Genomic DNA, 19,710 nt, shown 5'->3' on the forward strand with positions numbered 1-19,710 from the left:
GAGGAATTATCATTCCCTAGAACATATAATTGGAGACATAAGTGTTGGAGTACAAACAAGAAGTAATTTAAGAGATAGTACATGTTTAATTGCTGATTTTGAACCAAGAATAGTAAAGGTTGCATTTGGTAATAAATGTTGGGTTAATGCTATGAATGAAGATATTGATCAGATCGAGACAAACAATACTTGGTCATTAGTACCAAGACCTATTGACAAGAATGTGATAGGAAAATTTTAGAAACAAGCTAAATGAGAATGGAGAAGTGGTAAGAAACAAGGAAAGATTAGTTTTCAAAGGATATGCCCAAGAAGAAGGAATTGATTATGGTGAAACTTTTACACATGTGGAAAGTTTGGAAGAAGTAAGAACATTGTTGGCTTATGCTACATAGAAGAAGTTTAAAGTATATCAAATGGATGTAAAATCTACATTTATAATGAGGTACCTGAGGAGGAAGTATATATTGAACAAAATGAAGGACTCATTGAACCTCAAAAGAAGAACATGGTCTACAAGTTAAACAAAGTATTGTATGGATTGAAACAAGCCCCTAGAGAATGGTATGAAAGATTACACTCTTATCTAAGTAAGATTGGATTTTATAGAACAAGTGAAAATAGTAATCTATATTTGAAAAATGAATACGAAGATATGGTGTTGATTGCTGAAATATTTATTGATGAAATAATATTTGGTGGAAATGGCATGTTGAGTAAGACATTTGGTGAACTAGTGAACAAGTGAAAATAGTAATCTATATTTGAAAAATGAATATAAAGATATGGTGTTAATTGCTGAAATATTTATTGATGAAATAATATTTTGTGGAAATGGCATGTTGAGTAAGACATTTGGTGAACCAGTCAGTACTAAATTTTATATATATATATATATATATATATATATATATATATATATATATATATATATATATATGGTTGGTAATAAGTTTTTTTATATAGTATTAAAATGTCACTTTTACAGATTTACATATGGGCTTCAAAGTAAGAAAGGTATATATATGACTCAATCTAAGTACGTGAAATAAATATTGAAGACATTTGTGATGGATGAGTCTAAGCTAGTTAGCACACCCATGGTGACTGGATTAAAATTACCAAAATAAGACACTACTGGTGAGGTAAGTGAGACTCAATATAGATCTATGATTGTAAAGTTATAATATGTTGTACATAGTAGACTAGATATTGCACTTGCTATTGGAATTAATGTAAGGTTTTAATCTAATTTGAAGGAGACTCACATGACTGTTGTGAAAATAGTATTCAAATATTTCAAAGGAACTAAAGATTATCACATGTGGTATAAACAAGATGACGACTTTGTTGGAAATCTAATTGAAAAGATCATTGATGAAAATGAAGAAGATTGATCAAAGAGGGAGATTTTTGTTAAAAGAATGTTTTCAATCATTATTTTGTCATTGATGTCAAACCCGCAACTTGTAGGAATGAAATTTTCTTATAAGAGCCAAGTACTATCACTTAGTTGATTGATGAAGAGGATTTGAACAACAAGATGTAACAAAAGCACCGAAGGGAAAGGTTAAGTTATGATGTTGTAATGAAGTGCAAGGATTAGTTAAGAAAATGGTTAAATGATATATTGATAACATACTCAAAGATACAGAGGTTGGTCACACTTAGAAACATTGGAGGAAAAAGTTGTAACAAGACTGATTGCAAAGCTTAAACTAAGTTCATTAGTGGGTGCTGAGCAAGCTAGTTGAAGCCGAGCAAATATTTAGTTGGAGTTGAACAAAAGGAAAATCTAGTGTGTGTTGAGTGATCTTCAGGTGCCGAGTGAAGTTCAAGTGCCAAGCAAAGTATCAGGTGCCGAGCATTAGAAAATTGTAGTTGGTGTCAAGTGAACTTTAGGTGCCGAGCATCAGTCAAATGTAGCTGATGCCGAGTAACTTAGTATGTGCCAAGCATTAGTATTTCAATAGTGCCAAGCTGCTACATTATTTTAAATGAAAAAGATTCGCCAAATTTGAGCTGACATAGTTGTTGCCTTGAATTTTGTGAACCAGTTGGAGGATAATGATGATGAGTTGGTGGCATCAAATTCTATGTAAACCATTTTTGGGCGAATTCAAAAGAATTATTCAACAAGTTTCTAGAGGAAACAAAATATGGATTAGATACAATGAATCCTACCTAATCCATATGAATTGAAATCAAAGGAGAGAAGAATTGAGCAGGAAAGGAACTCCAAGACTTCTATTTAAGAAGTCACAAACCAAGAAGCAAATGCTGCTGCTGGAGTGCCAAATTGCGAAAGTGGTTAGAAGGGTGTTAAGGAGAAGACATCTGAGAGAAGGAAGAACAAAGCATAGAGACTCTACTTCTACAAGTGGTCAAGAAGAGATGATTGCACTAGTACATTGAGCATGGAGACTCAAGGAGACAAAGCTTGAAAGGAGGGCAAGATGATAGAGTTGTAGAGATTGAAGGCCAAGCAATGAGAGGAGTTGAAGAGTGATATGAGATCTACAAGTTAAGTTGTATGTTGTAATTAGGTCAAAGAATTTCTAATACTCTCTAGCAGTTGTATTAGATATGGAAATCCTATGGACTTAGGTTGGTTTAATAGCCATTTGTAAATCCTTTAATAGGGTGGCATTCCAAGTGAATGTTCTAAAGTCCTCTAACCATGCCCACTTCTAATAGGGTGGTTAAATCCTCTAACAAGGTCACATTTAACAGTGTTTTGTAAGCCTTTAACATGGTAGGCCTTTCACAGGGTATCACTTTAGAAGAGTGAGAATTGAGTAGCATGTTACTTGTGGTTTTACCCAAATTGGGTTTCCATGTAAATCACTGTGTTATGTGTTGATCTTTTATGTGTTATGCTTGCATGTTGATTTATAGTAACTTGCTGAATATGAATATTAAAGCTTGGATGAATGAATGGTTGAATGGGCTCACTACACTTGGTAAAAAGTTTGAATTGGACATGTTGGACCTTGAATAACTAATTCACTCACCTCCCCCTCTTAGTTATTCTAAAGTATTTCTAACAATTGGTATAAGAGCCATCTGCTGATTTAGTTTCAAGGTACTAGAAGCAGGAAGATTTAGATGTCCAAGAGAGAAGTTCTCAAGCTCACCAAAGATAACTTCACTGCATGGCAGAGTCTAATGAAATTGCACCTTCGATCAATAGGTGACTATGCACAAACCTCAATTGGAACAAAACATGTAAATCTAGCTGGACCTCTTACTATAGATGATTTAAGAAAAAGGAAGGAACACAATCAAGCAATGTTGGAGATTGCCTCTGCACTCAGCTATGCAGAATATGATGACATCAAAGATTGTGACACTACATTCAAGATGTGGAAAGCCCTAATAGATATCTATGGAGGAGATTAGAATGTCCAAAGAGAAAAGAGAGAAAGCCTCAGAGGAAATTTTGATGACATGAAAATGGAGGAAGGTTAAAATGCTGCTTAATATGCTGCTAGAATGAAAGAAGTGGTAAGTGCAATAAGAAGTCTAGGTGGTCAATTAGAAGAAGAGACTATCAACAACAAATACTTAAGAACTCTACTCCCTATCTACGCTATTAGAGTTTCAGCTATCTAAGAGCTAAGTTGTGTACAAGGAAACACACTAACCTTTGAAGGAATAATTGGAAGACTTACTGCATTTGAATTGTTAAACTTTGACAACTAAAGACCTAAGAACTTTGAATCTGCTTTCAAGGCCAAGATGAAAATAAAAGACACTAAGGAGGAGACATCAAGCAAGAAAAGAAGAAAAGGAAAACATGCATCCAATGACAGTAGTAAAAATTAAGAAGATGTGGAATAGTTAGAAGCACTATTGGCTAGGAGATTCCATAGAGGCAAAGGAAAATTCAAAGGTAAGCTCTCTATCATATGTTTTAATTGCAATGAAGTGGGTCATATTGCTGCAAGGTGTACATAGAAGAAGAACTACAAAGAAGGAAACAAGTACAAGAACAAGAGAGAAGATGATAGCAAAGACTACAAGGAAAAAGGTTAAAGATGGTACATTGTTGAAGAAGATTTTGATGAGAATGGTGATGAAATAGTCTATGTGGTCATGAAGGATGAATTAGATAAAGATAAAGATGAAGCAACAACATTGGTTACCGGTGTGAACAAGAATAAAAAGTGGATCATAGATAGTGGATGCTCACATCACATGATAGGAGATAAAAGTAATTTCATTACCTTTACTCAATATGATGGAAATAGTGTTAGATTTGGTAATGATGCTCCATGTCAAATCAAAGGAAAAGGCTCAATTAAACTTACTAAGAAAATTTCATGTGATAATGAATACTATGTTGAAGGATTGAACGACAACTTGTTGAGTGTATCACAGATAGGCAATGTAGGTTGCAAGGTAGAGTTTGAAAACAAAACTGCCAAGATCTATGACATTGATGGAAATTTGATAGGAAAAGGTGAACAATCTAGGTGTAACTTGTTTTACCTAGATATGGAAGATGCAACTTATCTTGTTGTTAGACTTGATGATGTGTGGTTGTGGAATAAAATATTGTGTCATGTTAACTTTGACAATCTGATTAGTATCAACAAAAAGAAGAAGGTCAAAGGGTTGCCAAAATTGAAGAAACCTGAAAACACAATGTGCAAACAATGTCAACCAGGGAAAATGATTAAGTCTAGTTTCAGAAGAAAAACATACACTTCCAAAGAAGTACTAGAGTTAGTACATACATATTTATGTGGTCTAATAGAAGTGCAAAGTTACCTAGGAGACATATACATAATGCTATTTGTAGATGACTATTCTAGGATGATGACTGCTATGTTCTTGAAGCAAAAATCTGATGCATTTTAAATGTTCAAGTGGTAGTTGGCTAGAGTTGAGAAGGAAACAAGGAGTTTAAAATGCCTAAGGTTAGATAGAGGAGGTGAGTTTACATCAAAAGAATTTGAGATATTCTGTAATGATAAAGGTATCAAAAGGAAAACATCAGCACCAAGGACTCCACCTCAAAATGGCATTGCTGAAAGAAGGAATAGATCAGTGATAGACTGTGTTAGAACCTTGATGATGGAGAAAAGATGTTGCTCTAAAGTACTAAAGAGAAGCTATAAGTACTGCAGTCTACACATTGAATTGAGTCCAAGTCAAGAAAGGTACAAATACAATACCCTTTGAATTGTGGTATGGTCACTTAGCTAATGTTAAACATTTCAAAGTCTTTGGTTGTAAATGCTATATTCTTAAAGATGCTAGAAATGGCAAGTTTGATGCAAAGAGTGATGAAGGCATATTCCTTGGCTACTCCACTAGAAGTAAGGCATATAAGTGTTTGAATGCTAAGACTAATAAGATTGTGGAGAGTGCAAATGTAAATTTTGATGAGCATGCAAAAGTCCAAGTTGATGAGTCCAAACAACCAAAAGATTATAGATCTTTTGTATACTTCTATGAAGGAATGATTATTGAAGGCCAATCAAGTTGGGAATCAACAATAAATCTCAGTATCAGCCAAGTCACACCTAGTGAATGCTGAGCTACATTTAGATGCCGAGTTGCAGAATGTAGAAAATGCACAATCTGACTCTGAAATTAGTGCACATGAGAGAAATGATGAAATACCAGATGGAAAAGAGAAAAATGACTCTGAAGCTAAAGGATCAAACATGGAAAGAAGGACTGAACCAAGATTAGCCAAGTATGTAAGAAGACATTACCCTGCAGATCAAATCATTGGTGACAAGGATGCCAGACCAATGACAAGGAATAGACTTAGGAATGAATCATGTTTGCTGAGCAAAGTTGAGCCTAAAATAGTGAAGGATGCACTACAAGATGATGACTGTCATTAAGCTATGGAAGAAGAGATAGATCAGATTTAGAAGAACAAGACCTCGACCCTAGTGCCTAGACCAGCTGATAAGAATATAGTTGGTACCAAATGGGTGTTTAGGAACAAACTTGATGAGAATGGTGAGATAACAAGAAACAAATTCAGACTAGTTTGCAAAGGCTATGCACAAGAAGAAGGACTAGATTATGAGGAAACATTTTACCCTATTGCAAGAATGGAAGGAGTAAGAACATTACTTGCATATGCTTCTTACAAAGGTTTCAAAATCTACCAAATGGATGTCAAGTCTGCTTTTCTAAATGGTATACTGGAAGAGGAAGTCTGCATAGAACAACTTGAGGGATTTGTTGATGACAAGAACAAGGATATGGTCTATGAACTGCACATGGCACTTTATAGATTAAAACAAGCACCAAGAGCATGGTATGAGATACTACACAAATATCTTATGAAGATAGAATTTGAGAGAACGAATGACAAAAAAAACTTGTACATCAAGGCTGAAAAAGGTAAAGACATTTTGATATTAGAAGTCTTTTTTGATGATATAATATTTGGAGGAAAAGATGTTCTATGCAAAGATTTTGCTGATCAAATGAAACATGAGTTTGATATGTCAATGTTTGGAGAAATCAAATTCTTTGTTAGATTACTAGTACATCAATAGAAGCATGGCATATTTGTGACCCAATCCAAATATATAAAAGAGATACTCAAGACATTTGGATTAGAAGATTCAAAACCAGTTAGCACACCAATGGCAATGGGACATAAGTTATCCAAGAATGATGAATCAGCTGAAGTGAATCAAGCATTGTATAGATCAATGATTGGAAAGTTGCAATATGTTGTACATAATAGACCAAACATTACATTAGCTATTGGAATAGTGGAGAGATTTTTTACAAACCTAAGAGAAAATCACTTGATGTTAGTGAAGAGAATACTGACTTATCTAAAAGGAATTGATGACTTTGGTTTCTACTTCAAGAGGAGTGAAAATTTTGAGTTAATAGCCTACATTGATGCAGATTGGGGAGGTAATATTGATGACATAAAATGCACTAGTGGAGGAGCACTTTTCTTGGGAAAAAGATTGATTACATGGACCAACAAAAAGAAAAGTTGTACCTCACAGTCCACTGCAAAATCTGAATATATTGCAACTGCTATCAATTGCATAATATTGTATGGATCAAACATTTGCTGCAAGGTATAAAGGAAGAAGTAAATGATCCTATGATACTTTATTGTGATAATACAAGTGCTATCAACATATCAAAGAATCCTGTAATAGATGCTAAAACCAAGCATATTGCAATCGAGTATCACTATGTAAGAGAGTTGGTGGAAGACAAAGAAGTGAAGATGCAATATGTTAGCTCAAAGGAACAAATTGCTAACATCTTCACAAAATCACTACCTAAAGATGCTTTTGAGTATCTTAGAGGTAAGTTAGGGATGATACCTCTATCCAATGCTACTTGAAGCAAAAGCAAGATTGCCGTACATCAAATGAGCTAATTGTTGAAGATTTTACACATTGATCCAGAGGATGTTTACTTTAGGATTCATGCCTGAAGTAATCAAGTTACGAATCAGTCACAAGCAAGGTGACAAAGGGAGATATTGAATGAACTTGAAAATGCTACACTTGCATGATAAGATGTTAATATGTCTTTGGCATTGTTGTCAAAGAGGGAGAAATAGTAGAAAACTAATCAACTACATTTAATCAAAAGCATGAGGGAGAAATGTCAAGAAAATTCAAAAACTAATCAACAATTGTTGAGTAGATCAAATAAAGATAGAGGGAGAAGTAGACATAAATGATCAATAGTTGAAAGAAAAGATGAAGAAGCTCAACAAAAATAATAGAAGATGAGCAATGCATATAGAGGGAGAGAAGAAAAGAAAGGATACAATAGCTAAGAGGGAGAAGCAAAAATGAAGCAATCAAGATAGTAGAGGGAGATGTGAAAACTAATGGTAATACAATTACTTTTTGGCATTTGACTTACTATTCTAAACTAGTTTGCATTTGGTTAAATAGTTTAGTCTGATGGTTGATCAATTTGGTTTTCCATCAATGCCAAAGAGGGAGATTGTTGCAAATCTGATTGAAAAGATCATTGATGAAAATGAAGAAGATTGATCAAAGAGGGAGATTGTTGTTAACAAAACGTTTTCAATCATTGTTTTGTCATTGATGTCAAACCTGCTACTTGTAGGAATGACATTTTCTTATAAGAGCCAAGTACTATCACTTAGTTGATTAATGAAGAGGATTTGATCAACAAGATGTAACAAAAGCACCTAAGGGAAAGGTTGAGTTATGATGTTGTGATGAAGTGCAAGGATCAATTAAGACAATGGTTAAATGATGTATTGATAACATACTCAAAGATACAAAGGTTGGTCACACTTAGAAACATTGGAGGAATAAGTTGTAACAAGGTTGATTGCAAAGCTTAAACTAAGTTCATTAGTGGGTGCCGAGCAAGCTAGTTGAAGTTGAGCAAATTTTCAATTGGAGTAGAGCAAGAGGAAAATCTAGTGTGTGCCAAGTGATCTTCGAGTGCTGAGTGAAGTTCTAGTGCCGAGCATCAAAAAATCGTAGTTGGTGCCGAGCATTCGTAAAAATGTAGTTGATACCGAGTAACTTAGTATGTGCCGAGCATCAGTATTTAAATAGTGCCGAGCTGCAGCATTATTTCAACTGATGAAGATTTAGAAAATCTAAGATGACATAGTTGTTGCCTTGGATTTTGTGAACCAGTTGAAGGATAAGGATGATGATCCAGTGGCATAGAATTCTTTGTAAACCATTTTTGGTCTAATTCAAAAGGATTATTCAAGAATTTTCTAGAGGAAACAAAATATGGGTTAGATACAATGAATTCTACCTAATCTATACAAATTGAAATCAAAGGATGGAAGAATCAAGTGGGAAAGGAACTCTGAGACTTCTATTTACGAAGTCAAAGACCAAGAAGCAAATGCTACTGCTGGAGTGCCAAATTACAAAAGTGGTTAGAAGGGTGTCAAGGAGAAGACATCTTGGAGAAGGAAGAGCAAAGCAAAGAGACTCTACTTCTACAAGTGATCAAGAAGAGATGATTGCATTGGTACATTGAGCATTGAGACTCAAGGAGACAAAGCTTGAAAGGAGGGCAAGTTGATAGAGTTGTAGAGATTGAAGGCCAGTCAATGAGAAGAGCTGAAGAGTGATCTGAGATCTGCAAGTTAAGTTGTATGTTGTAATCAGGTCAAAGAATTTCTAATACTCTTTAGCAATTGTATTAGATATGGAAATCCTATGGAATTAGGTTGGTTTAATAGCCATTTGTAAATTTTTAACAAGGTGGCATTCCAAGTGAATGTTCTAAAGTCCTCTAACCACACCCACTTCTAACAAGGTGGTTAAACCCTTTAACAAGGTCACATTTACCAGTGTGCTGTAAGCCTTTAATAGGGCATCACTTTAGAAGAGTGAGAATTGAGTAGCATGTTATTGGTGATTTTTCCCAAATTGGGTTTCCATGTAAATCACTGTGTTATGTGTTGATCTTTTATGTGTTATGCTTGCATGTTGATTTATAGTAACTTGCTAAATAGGAAATTAAAGTTTGGATCAATGAATGGTTGAATGGGCTCACTACACTTGGTAAAAAGTTTGAATTGGACATCTTGAAATTTGAATAACTGATTCACCCCCACCCCCCTCTTAGTTATTCTAAAGTATTTCTAACAACTGGTATCAGAGCCATCTGCTGATTTAGTTTCAAGGTACTAGAAGCAGGAAGATCAAGATGTCCAAGAGAGAAGTTCCCAAGCTCAACAAAGATAACTTTGCTGTATGGCTAAGTTTTATGAAATTGCACCTTGGATCAATAGGTGACTATGCACAAACCTCAATTGGAATAGAACATGTAAATCTAGCTAGACCTCTTACTACAGATGATTTGAGCAAAAGGAAGGAGCACAATCAGACAATGCTAGAGATTACCTCTGCACTTAGCTATGCAGAATATGATGACATCAAAGATTGTGACACTACATTAAAGATGTGGAAAGCCCTAAGAGATATCTATGGAGGAGAACAGAATATCCAGAGAGAAAAGAGAGAAAGCCTCAAAGGAAAGTTTGATGACATGAAAATGGAGGAAGGTGAAAATGCTACTCAATATGCTACTAGAATAAAAGAAGTGGTAAGTGCAATAAGAAGTCTAGGTGGTCAATTAGAAGAAGAGACTGTCAACAACAAATACTTAAGAACTCTACTCCCTATTTATGCTATTAGACTTTTAGCTGTCCAAGAGCTAAGGTGTGTAGAAGGAAACACACTAACCTTTGAAGGAATAGTGGGAAGACTTACTGCATTTGAATTGTCAAACTTTGACAACTATAGACTTGAGAACCTTGAATTTGCTTTCAAGACCAAGATGACAATAAAGGACACTGAGGAGGAGACATCAAGCAAGAAAAGAAGAAAAATAAAACATGCATACAGTAACAACAATACAGATGAAGAAGATGTGGAACAGTTAGAAGCACTACTAGCTAGGAGATTTCATAGAGGCAAAGGAAAATTCAAAGGTAAGCGTCCTATCATATGTTTTAATTGCAATGAAATGGGCCATATTGCTGGAAGGTGTACACAAAAGAAGAACTAAAAAGAAGGAAACAAGTACAAAAACAAGAGAGAAGATGATAGCAAAGACTACAAGGAAAAAGACAAAAGATGGTACATTGTCGAAGAAGTTTCTGATGAGAATGATGATGAAATAGTATATGTGGCCATGAAGGATGAATCAAGTAAAGATGAAGATGAAGCAATAACATTGGTTACCTATGTGAACAAGAATAAAAACTGGATCATAGATAGTGGATGCTCACATCACATGAGAGGAGATAAAAGTAAGTTCATTACCTTTACTCAATATGATGAGAATAGTGTTAGCTTTGGTAATGATGCTCCATGTCAAATAAAAGGAAAAGACTCAATTAAACTTACTGCAAAAATTTCATGTGATAATGCATAGTATGTTGAAAGATTGAACTACAAGTTGTTGAGTGTATCACAGTTAGGCAATGTAGGTTGCAAAGTAGAGTTTGGAAATAAAACTGCCAAGATCTATGGCACTGATGGAAATCTGATAGGAAAAGGTGAACAAACTAGGTGTAACTTGTTTTACCTAGATATGGAAGATGCAACTTGTCTTGTTGTTAGACTTGATGATGTGTGGTTGTGGCATAAAAGATTGTGTCATGTTAACTTTGACAATCTAATTAGTATCAGTAAAAAGAAGAAGGTCAGAGGGTTGCCCAAATTGAAGAAACCTGAAAACACAATGTGCAAACAATGTCAACTAGGGAAAATGACTAAGTCTAGTTTCAGAAGCAAAAAATACACTTCCAAGAAGTACTAGAGTTAGTCCATATAGATTTATGTGGTCCAATAGAAGTGCAAAGTTAGTTAGGAGACAGTTACATAATGCTATTTGTAGATGACTATTCTAGGATGATGACTACTATTTTCTTGAAGCAAAAATTTGATGTATTTCAAATGTTCAAGTGGTATTTGGCCAGAGTTAAGAAGGAAATAGGAAAGAGTCTAAAATTCCTAAGGTCAGACATAGGAGGTGAGTTTACATCAAAAGAATTTGAGATATTTATTAATGATAAAGGTATCAAAAGGCAAACATCAGCACCAAGGACTCCACCTCAAAATGGCATTGCTGAAAGAAGGAATAGATCGGTTATAGATTATGCTAGAACTTTGATGATGGAGAAAAATGTTGCTCTAAAGTACTAAAGAGAAGCTATAAGTACTGCAGTCTACACATTGAATATAGGTCAAGTCAAGAAATGTACAAATACAACAACCTTTGAATTGTGTTATGGTCACTTAGCTAATGTTAAACATTTCAAAGTCTTTGGTTGTAAATGCTATATTCTTAAAGATGCTAGAAATAACAAGTTTGATGCAAAGAGTGATGAAGGCATATTACTTGGCTACTCCACTAGAAGTAAGGCATATACGTTTTTGAATTCTAATACTAATAAGATTGTGGAGAGTCCAAATGTAAATTTTGATGAGCATGCAGAAGTCCAAGTTGATGAGTTCAAACAACCAGAAGATTATAGATCTTTTGTATACTTCTATTAAGGAATGACTGTTGAAGACAATGCTGCCAATCAAGTTGGGAATCAACAACAAATCTCAGTATTAGTTGAGTCACACCTAGTGAATGCCGAGCTGCATTCAGAAGCCAAGTTGCAAAATATAGAAAACTGCACAATTTGACTCTAAAATCAGTGCACATGAGAGAAATGATGAAATACCAAATAGAGAAGAGCAAAATGACTCTGAAGCTAAAGGATCAAACATGGAAAGAAGGACTGAACCAAGATTAGCCAAGTATGTAAGAAAACATCACCTTGCAGATCAAATCATTGGTGACAAGGATGCTAGACCAATGAAAAGGAATAAACTCAGGAATGAATCATGTTTGATAAGAAAAGTTGAGCCTAAAATAGTGAAGGATGCACTACAAAATGATGACTGGTATAAAGTTATGGAAGAAGAGATAGATCAGATTTAGAAGAACAAGACTTGGACCCTAGTACCTAGACCAGCTGATAAGAATGTAATTGGTACCAAATGGGTGTTTAGGAACAAACTTGATGAGAATGGTGAGATAACAAGAAACAAAGCCAAACTAGTTTGCAAAGGCTATGCACAAGAAGAAGGACTAGGTTGTGGGGAAACATTTGCCCCTGTTGCAAGAATGGAAGGAGTAAGAACATTATTGCATATGCTACTTACAAAGAATTCAAATTCTACCAAATGGATGTCAAGTCTTCTTTTCTAAATTGTATACTAGAAGAGGAATTCTACATAGAATAACCTGAGGTATTTGTTGATGAAAAGAACAAGGATATGGCTTGCAAACTACACAAGACACTTTATAGATTGAAGCAAGAAGCAAGAGCATGGTATGAGAGACTACACAAATATCTTGTGAAGATAGGATTTGAGACAACAGATGACAACAACAAGTTGTACATCAAGGCTAAAAAAGGTAAAGACATTTTGATATCAGAAATCTTTGTTGATGATATAATATTTGGAGGAAAAGATGTTCTATTCAAAGATTTTGTTGATCAAATTAAACATGACTTTGAGATGTCAATTTTTGGAGAAATCAAATTCTTTGTTGGATTACAAGTACATCAATTGAAGCATGGCATATTTGTGACCCAATCCAAATACATCAAGGAGATACTCAAGACGTTTGGATTAGAAGATTCAAAACTAGTTAGCACACCAATGGCAATAGGACATAAGTTATCCAAGAATGATGAATCAACTAAAGTGAATTAGGCATTTTATAGATCAATGATTGGAAAGTTACAATATGTGGTACATAGTAGACCAAACATTGCATTAGCTATTGGAATAGTGGCAAGATTTTCTAAAATTCTAAGAGAAAATTACTTGATGGTAGTGAAGAGAATATTGAGGTATCTAAGAGGAACTGATGGCTTTGGTTTGTACTACAAGAGGAGTGAAAAGTATGAGCTAAGAGCCTACATTGATTCAGATTGGGGAGGTAATATTGATGACAGAAAAAGCACCAGTGCAGGAGCACTTTTCTTGGGAAAAAGATTGATTACATGGACCAGCGAAAAGCAAAGTTGTACTACATAGTCCACTGCAGAAGCTAAATATGTTGCAGCTGCTATCAATTGTACTAATATTGTACGGATCAAACATTTGCTGCAAGCTATGAAGGAAGAAGTAAATGAGCCTGTGATACTTTATTGTGATAATACAAGTGCTATCAACATATCAAAGGATCCTGTAATGCATGCTAAAATCAAGCATATTGCAATCAAGTATCACTATGTAAGAGAGTTGGTGGAAAAAAAACAAGTGAAGATGAAATATGTTAGCTCAAAGGAACAAATTGCTGACATCTTCACAAAAGCACTACCTAAAGATGCTTTTGAGTTTCTTAGAGGTAAGTTGGGGGTGATACCCCTAACCAAGGCTACTTGAATCAAAAGAAAGACTGCCTTGCATCAAATGAACTAATTGTTAAAGATTTTACACATTGATGCAGAGAATATTTACTTTAAGATTCATGCTTGAAGTAATCAAAGTGAAGAAGTTACAAACTAGTCACAAGCAAGGTGATAGAGGGAGACATTGAATGAACTTGCAAATGCTACACTTGCATGATAAGATGCTAATATGTCTTTGGCATTGTTGTCAAAGAGGGAGAAATAGTAGAAAACTAATAAACTATATTTGATCAAAAGCATGAGGGAGAAATGTCAAAAAAATTTAGAAACTGATCAACAACTTTTGAGTAGATCAAATGAAGATAGAGGGAGAAGTAGACATAAATGAGCAACAATTGAAAGAAAAGATGAAGAAGCTAAATAGAAACAACAAAAGATGAGCAATACATACAGAGGGAGAGAAGAAAAGAAAGGATATAGCAGCTAAGAGGGAGAAGTAGAAATGAAGCAATTAGGATAGTAGAGGGAGATGTGAAAACTAATGGTAACACAATTACTATTTTGCATTTGACTTACTATTCGAACTTAGTTTGCATTTGGTTAAATAGTTTAGTCTAATGGTTGATTAATTTGGTTTGCCATCAATGCCAAAGAGGGAGATTGTTGGAAATCTGATTAAAAAGATTATTGATGAAAATGAAGAAGATTGATCAAAGAGGGAGATTGTTGTTAACAAAATGTTTTCAATCATTTTTTTGTCATTGATGTCAAACCTGCTACTTGTAGGAATGGCATTTTCTTATAAGAGCCAAGTACTATCAATTAGTTTATCGATGAAGAGGATTTGATCTACAAGATGTTACAAAAGCACTTAAGGGAAAGGTTGAGTTATGGTCTTGTAATGAAGTGCAAGGATCAATTAAGACAATGGTTAGATGATGTATTGATAACATATTCAAAGATATAGAGGTTGGTCACACTTAGAAACATTGGAGGAATAAGTTGTAACAAGGTTGATTACAAAGCTTAAACTAAGTTCATTAGTGGTTGCCAAGCAAGCTAGTTGAAGCTGAGAAAATTTTCAGTTGGAGCTGAGCAAAAAGAAAATCTAGTGTGTGCCGAGTGATCTTTAGGTGTCAAGTGAAGTTCAAGTGCCAAGCAAAGTATCAAGGTCCAAGCATCAAAAAATTATAGTTGGTGCCGAGTGAACTTCAGGTGCCAAGCATCAGTAAAAACATAGTTGATGCTGAGTAACTTAGTATGTGTCGAGCATCAGTATTTCAATAGTGCCAAGCTACTGCATTATTTTACATGATGAAGATTCACCAAATTTGAGTCGACATAGTTGTTTCCTTGAATTTTGTGAACTAGTTGGAGGATAAGGATGATGAGCTGGTGGCACATAATACTATGTAAACCATTTTTGGGTGAATTCAAAAGGATTATTCAAGAAGTTTCTAGAGGAAACAAAATATGGGTTAGATACAATGAATCCTACCTAATCCATACGAATTGAAATCAAAGGAGGGAAGAATTGAGTGGAAAAGGAACTCCAAGAATTCTATTTAAGAAGTCACAGACCAAGAAGCAAATGCTACTGTTGGAGTGCCAAATTGTGAAAGTGGTTAGAAGGGTGTCAAGGAGAAGACATTTGGGAGAAGGAAGAACAAAGCATAGAGACTCTGCTTCTACAAGTGGTCAAGAAGAGATGATTGCATTGGTATATTGAACATGGGGACTCAAGGAGACAAATCTTGAAAGGAGGGCAAGCTGACAGAGTTGCAAAGATTGAAGGCTAGGAAATGAGAAGAGCTAAAGAGTGATCTGAGATCTGCAAGTTAAGTTGTATGTTGTAATTAGGTCAAAGACTTTCTAATACTCTCTAGAAATTGTATTAGATATGGAATTCATATGGACTTAGGTTGGTTTAATAGCCATTTGTAAATCCTTTAATAGGGTGGTGTTCCAACTGAATGTTCTAAAGTCCTCTAACTAGTCCCACTTCTAATAGGGTGGTTAAACATCTAACAAGGTCACATTTAACAGTGTGTTGTAAGCCTTTAATAGGGTAGGCCTTTCATAGGGCATCACTTCAGAAGAGTGAGAATTGAGTAGCATGTTACTGGTGGTTTTACTCAAATTGGGTTTCCATGTAAATCACTGTGTTATGCGTTGATCTTTTATGTGTTATGCTTGCATGTTGATTTATAGTAACTTGTTAAATAGGAATATTATAGCTTGGATGAATGAATGGTTGAATGGGCTCACTACACTTGGTAAAAAGTTTGAATTGGACATGTTGGACCTTGAATAACTGATTCATCCCCCCTGGCCCCCCTCTTAGTTATTCTAAAGCATTTCTAACAGACTTTAATCTTAAAGTTAACATAGATTCTGATTGGACTAGTAATGTTCATAATAGAAAAAAAACAAGTGGTAGAGATTTCTTTTTTGGAGAAAGATTGATAACATGGATAAGTAAGAAATAGAGTTGGAGTTGTATTTCATAATCGATTACTGAAGTTGAATATGTTGTTGCTACAATCAATTGTTTGAAAATATTGTATAGATTGAGAAATTGTTGGAAGGCATGGAAGAAGAGGTAATCAAGCCTATTACTATTTATTGTGATAATATTACTGCCATAAATATTTGAAAAAATAATGATATTTGCTAAAACAAGTAAGGATTGAATATGTGAAGTCTAAGGAACAAATTGCTAACATATTTACCAGGCTATTGCCTAAGGATTCTTTTGATTATCTAAGAGGTAAAATGGGGGTCTTGCCACTATCCAAAATTCACTAAGGTTAAGATAAATGTTGCATACATTCATTAATGAATTCTACAATCTTCATGGAGTTGATGCATAAGAGTTCACACTTTAGGAGCATTTTCAAAGTTGTGACAATGACTCTGATGAAACTAATGTATACAATGCATATAAGGTATAAGGATAATGACAAGGTTCTATAAGTTTCATGATGAAATTTGTAATGAATTTTGGCATTTCTATCAAAGGGGGAGAGATTAACTAAAGGTGAGAGAATAACTAAAGAAGTTGATGATGTTGCAGAGATGAAGATGGAAAGAATATTAGATTGAAGCCTGAAATTGAAATAAGAGATCATATTCTAAGGGGGAGAAATGTTGAAGATTTTTTCTTTCGAAGATATAGATTGAGTATATATGATGAGCCAAAGTGAAGTCAAGAGCTACACAATTATATTATTGTCAATGCATAACTTTAATTATCTTAGGTAATGTTTTGTAATGTAAAATCTTATGTTATGTATTGCCATCAATGCGAAATGGGGAGATTGTTATCCCCGAATGATAATGTAATAGGTAATTCTATGAATGTTTGTAAAAGAGTCATATCCGTTATAGTATTGTCATTGATGTCAAAGTCCTAGTTGGCTAGACATTATGCAAACTCAGTAGAGTGCCATATCATTTGATTGATGAAGAGGACTAAAGAAAAGTATGATGAAGAAAGGGATAAGTATGATATTCAATGGGTACTTGAGTGAGTTGGACACTAATAATTTAATATTGATTTGATTGTTTTAAGATCATATATTGTTGCAATGTACTGAAGAATACAACCTTAATCAAGTGACAAGGTTAATGAAGGGAGACTGTATTCATCGAGTGACTATAATGCTGCCCAAAAAATTGGCAAATTAAAAGATAAATTCAGTATTTCTCATGCAATTCTAGTAAAACTGAGTTCTATATTACCTGAGTAAATGCTATGTTTATTGAGTAACAACTGGATGAACAAGTTTGAAAAATTGTAATCTAAGGTCAACTTTTGATAGAAATTTGGAAAGTTTGAGATGGTCTAAGGCATGAGTCAAAGTTTTTTTAGAAGATCTACAAATGGGAAAATTCAATAAGAATTTGATGATGGAGATTGAAGAAGGATAAGGATGATCACAAAGTTTTATGGAAGTTATATTGTTCGAGTGACTAGATTTATTGTATGGAGTTTGAATATAAAAATATGGTATGAATCTAAGATCGAAGATTGTGATTATGTGACAATAGATGGAGGAAAATGGATGCTTGAAAAATACTATTTAAGAAGGAGATCAAGATAGTTTTAGGCTATTGGTTTTGTTATGTTGTTGATCAAATATAAGAGAGGAGATCAAAGTGCGAGCTATTAAGGAAGGTTGAAGAAGATAGTTGAACCAAGTGAACCAGGTAAAGGAAGGAGAAAGAGAAGGTGTAAATCAGCCAATCAAAACTACAGAGTGGAAGGAGATTAGAGTGAGAGATTAGTTAGAGACAAGAACATAACAAAGATCTAAACAAGTAAAGGTAGTAGCTATTCTTAATAGATTATTTCTACAATTACTTTTTAACCATTGTAGTGGAAAATCTCAAAAAATTGAGTGGACCTAACAAGCATATGAAATCCTATATTGTAACATCAATTAGTGGTGTTTTAAAATCCTTTAGAGGAGGCCACTCTTTAGACAAGATCAAAGATCGAGGAGTGATAAGGTCTAGATGATCTTTTGGAGAAATCCTCTAACAAGGTCACATTAACAATTTGTATGTAATCTTTAACAAGGCTGGCTCCTAATAGAGCTCACTTTAGAAGAGTGAATATTTTTGGGTTGCTAGTCTAAGGTGATTTTTCCCTTTACAAGGTTTCTATGTTAAAATCCTGGTGTCAAATGTGTGAATGTTGTTTGTGTTGCAAGTTGTTTTACATATTTTTACATTTCATTGCAACTAAGTAATAACTAAGCAATTGCAAGGTACTATCTATGTTATTTTAGTGACACTCAGTCATGTAAGGAATAGTAAGTTAACAACTCGAAATAAAGTGATTGAAATAGGTAAATGATAAGTTGAATGATTACACTGAGTAATTTTTGATAATGTTTATGAAGTTTTATTGGTACTAGAATTGTTTGAAGGGACTGCATGACAACTAAACATAATAGATTCACCCCCCTTAGTTATTTAACATGTAGCTCACATGAAATAGTTTACTAGTAAATCAATTGTATCTGTAAAGAGAGATGGAATTTAGTTGAGCGAGCTTGGATTATGGTTGAATAAATGATTTTCATGATATGTTCAAGGTAGAAGATTCTAGAGTTCACTTGGTGAAGATCATTGAAGGATAACATGTGATATATTTACTGTCAGCCAACTTTTTGGTTATATTCTTTTGGGAGGTGTAATTTTAATGTAACATGTATTGTAATATCTCAATAAGGTCATATGTTATTCATTGTACATTAGCCAAACCTAAAGGCCAACTCAATTAGTTACCAGTGTTTAGGAGTAAAATAGAGACACTTTAATAAGACATGATCTCCACTTTACAAGCCACTAAAACATTCAAAAGGATATGAAAATGGAAAGAGGATCCCCAAATATGATCCCTCTTTATAACACAAATTATATTAGCAAGACCTAAAAGAGAGAGGGTGCAAATTCTAAACTTGAATTGTAAAGGACAATGCAATAAAAAATACACTCTTTGACCCATGGTGATGTGTATGAAAAATTGAACTAACTGATTGAAAAGTGTAGATCTAGGTTCTAAGTGTATAGAATCAACCCAATTAAGATATAGATCTCAGATCAATATATGAAACGAAATAAGTATGAAAGGCTCACCTTGAAATATTTAGTAGAAGATGTAATTGTTGGAAACTATAATTGGAATAATTATTATGTTGTCATTGATGTCAAATCTATTTGTGAAACAATTTTCTATCTAATCTAACTATCATATCTATTTGATTGATGAAGAGGATTTGAGAATTTGTTCATAAGAA

This window comes from Cupressus sempervirens, chromosome 11, assembly GCF_028749045.1.
Source record: "Cupressus sempervirens isolate cs-2001-9-10 chromosome 11, ASM2874904v1, whole genome shotgun sequence".
Classification (NCBI taxonomy): domain Eukaryota; kingdom Viridiplantae; phylum Streptophyta; class Pinopsida; order Cupressales; family Cupressaceae; genus Cupressus; species Cupressus sempervirens.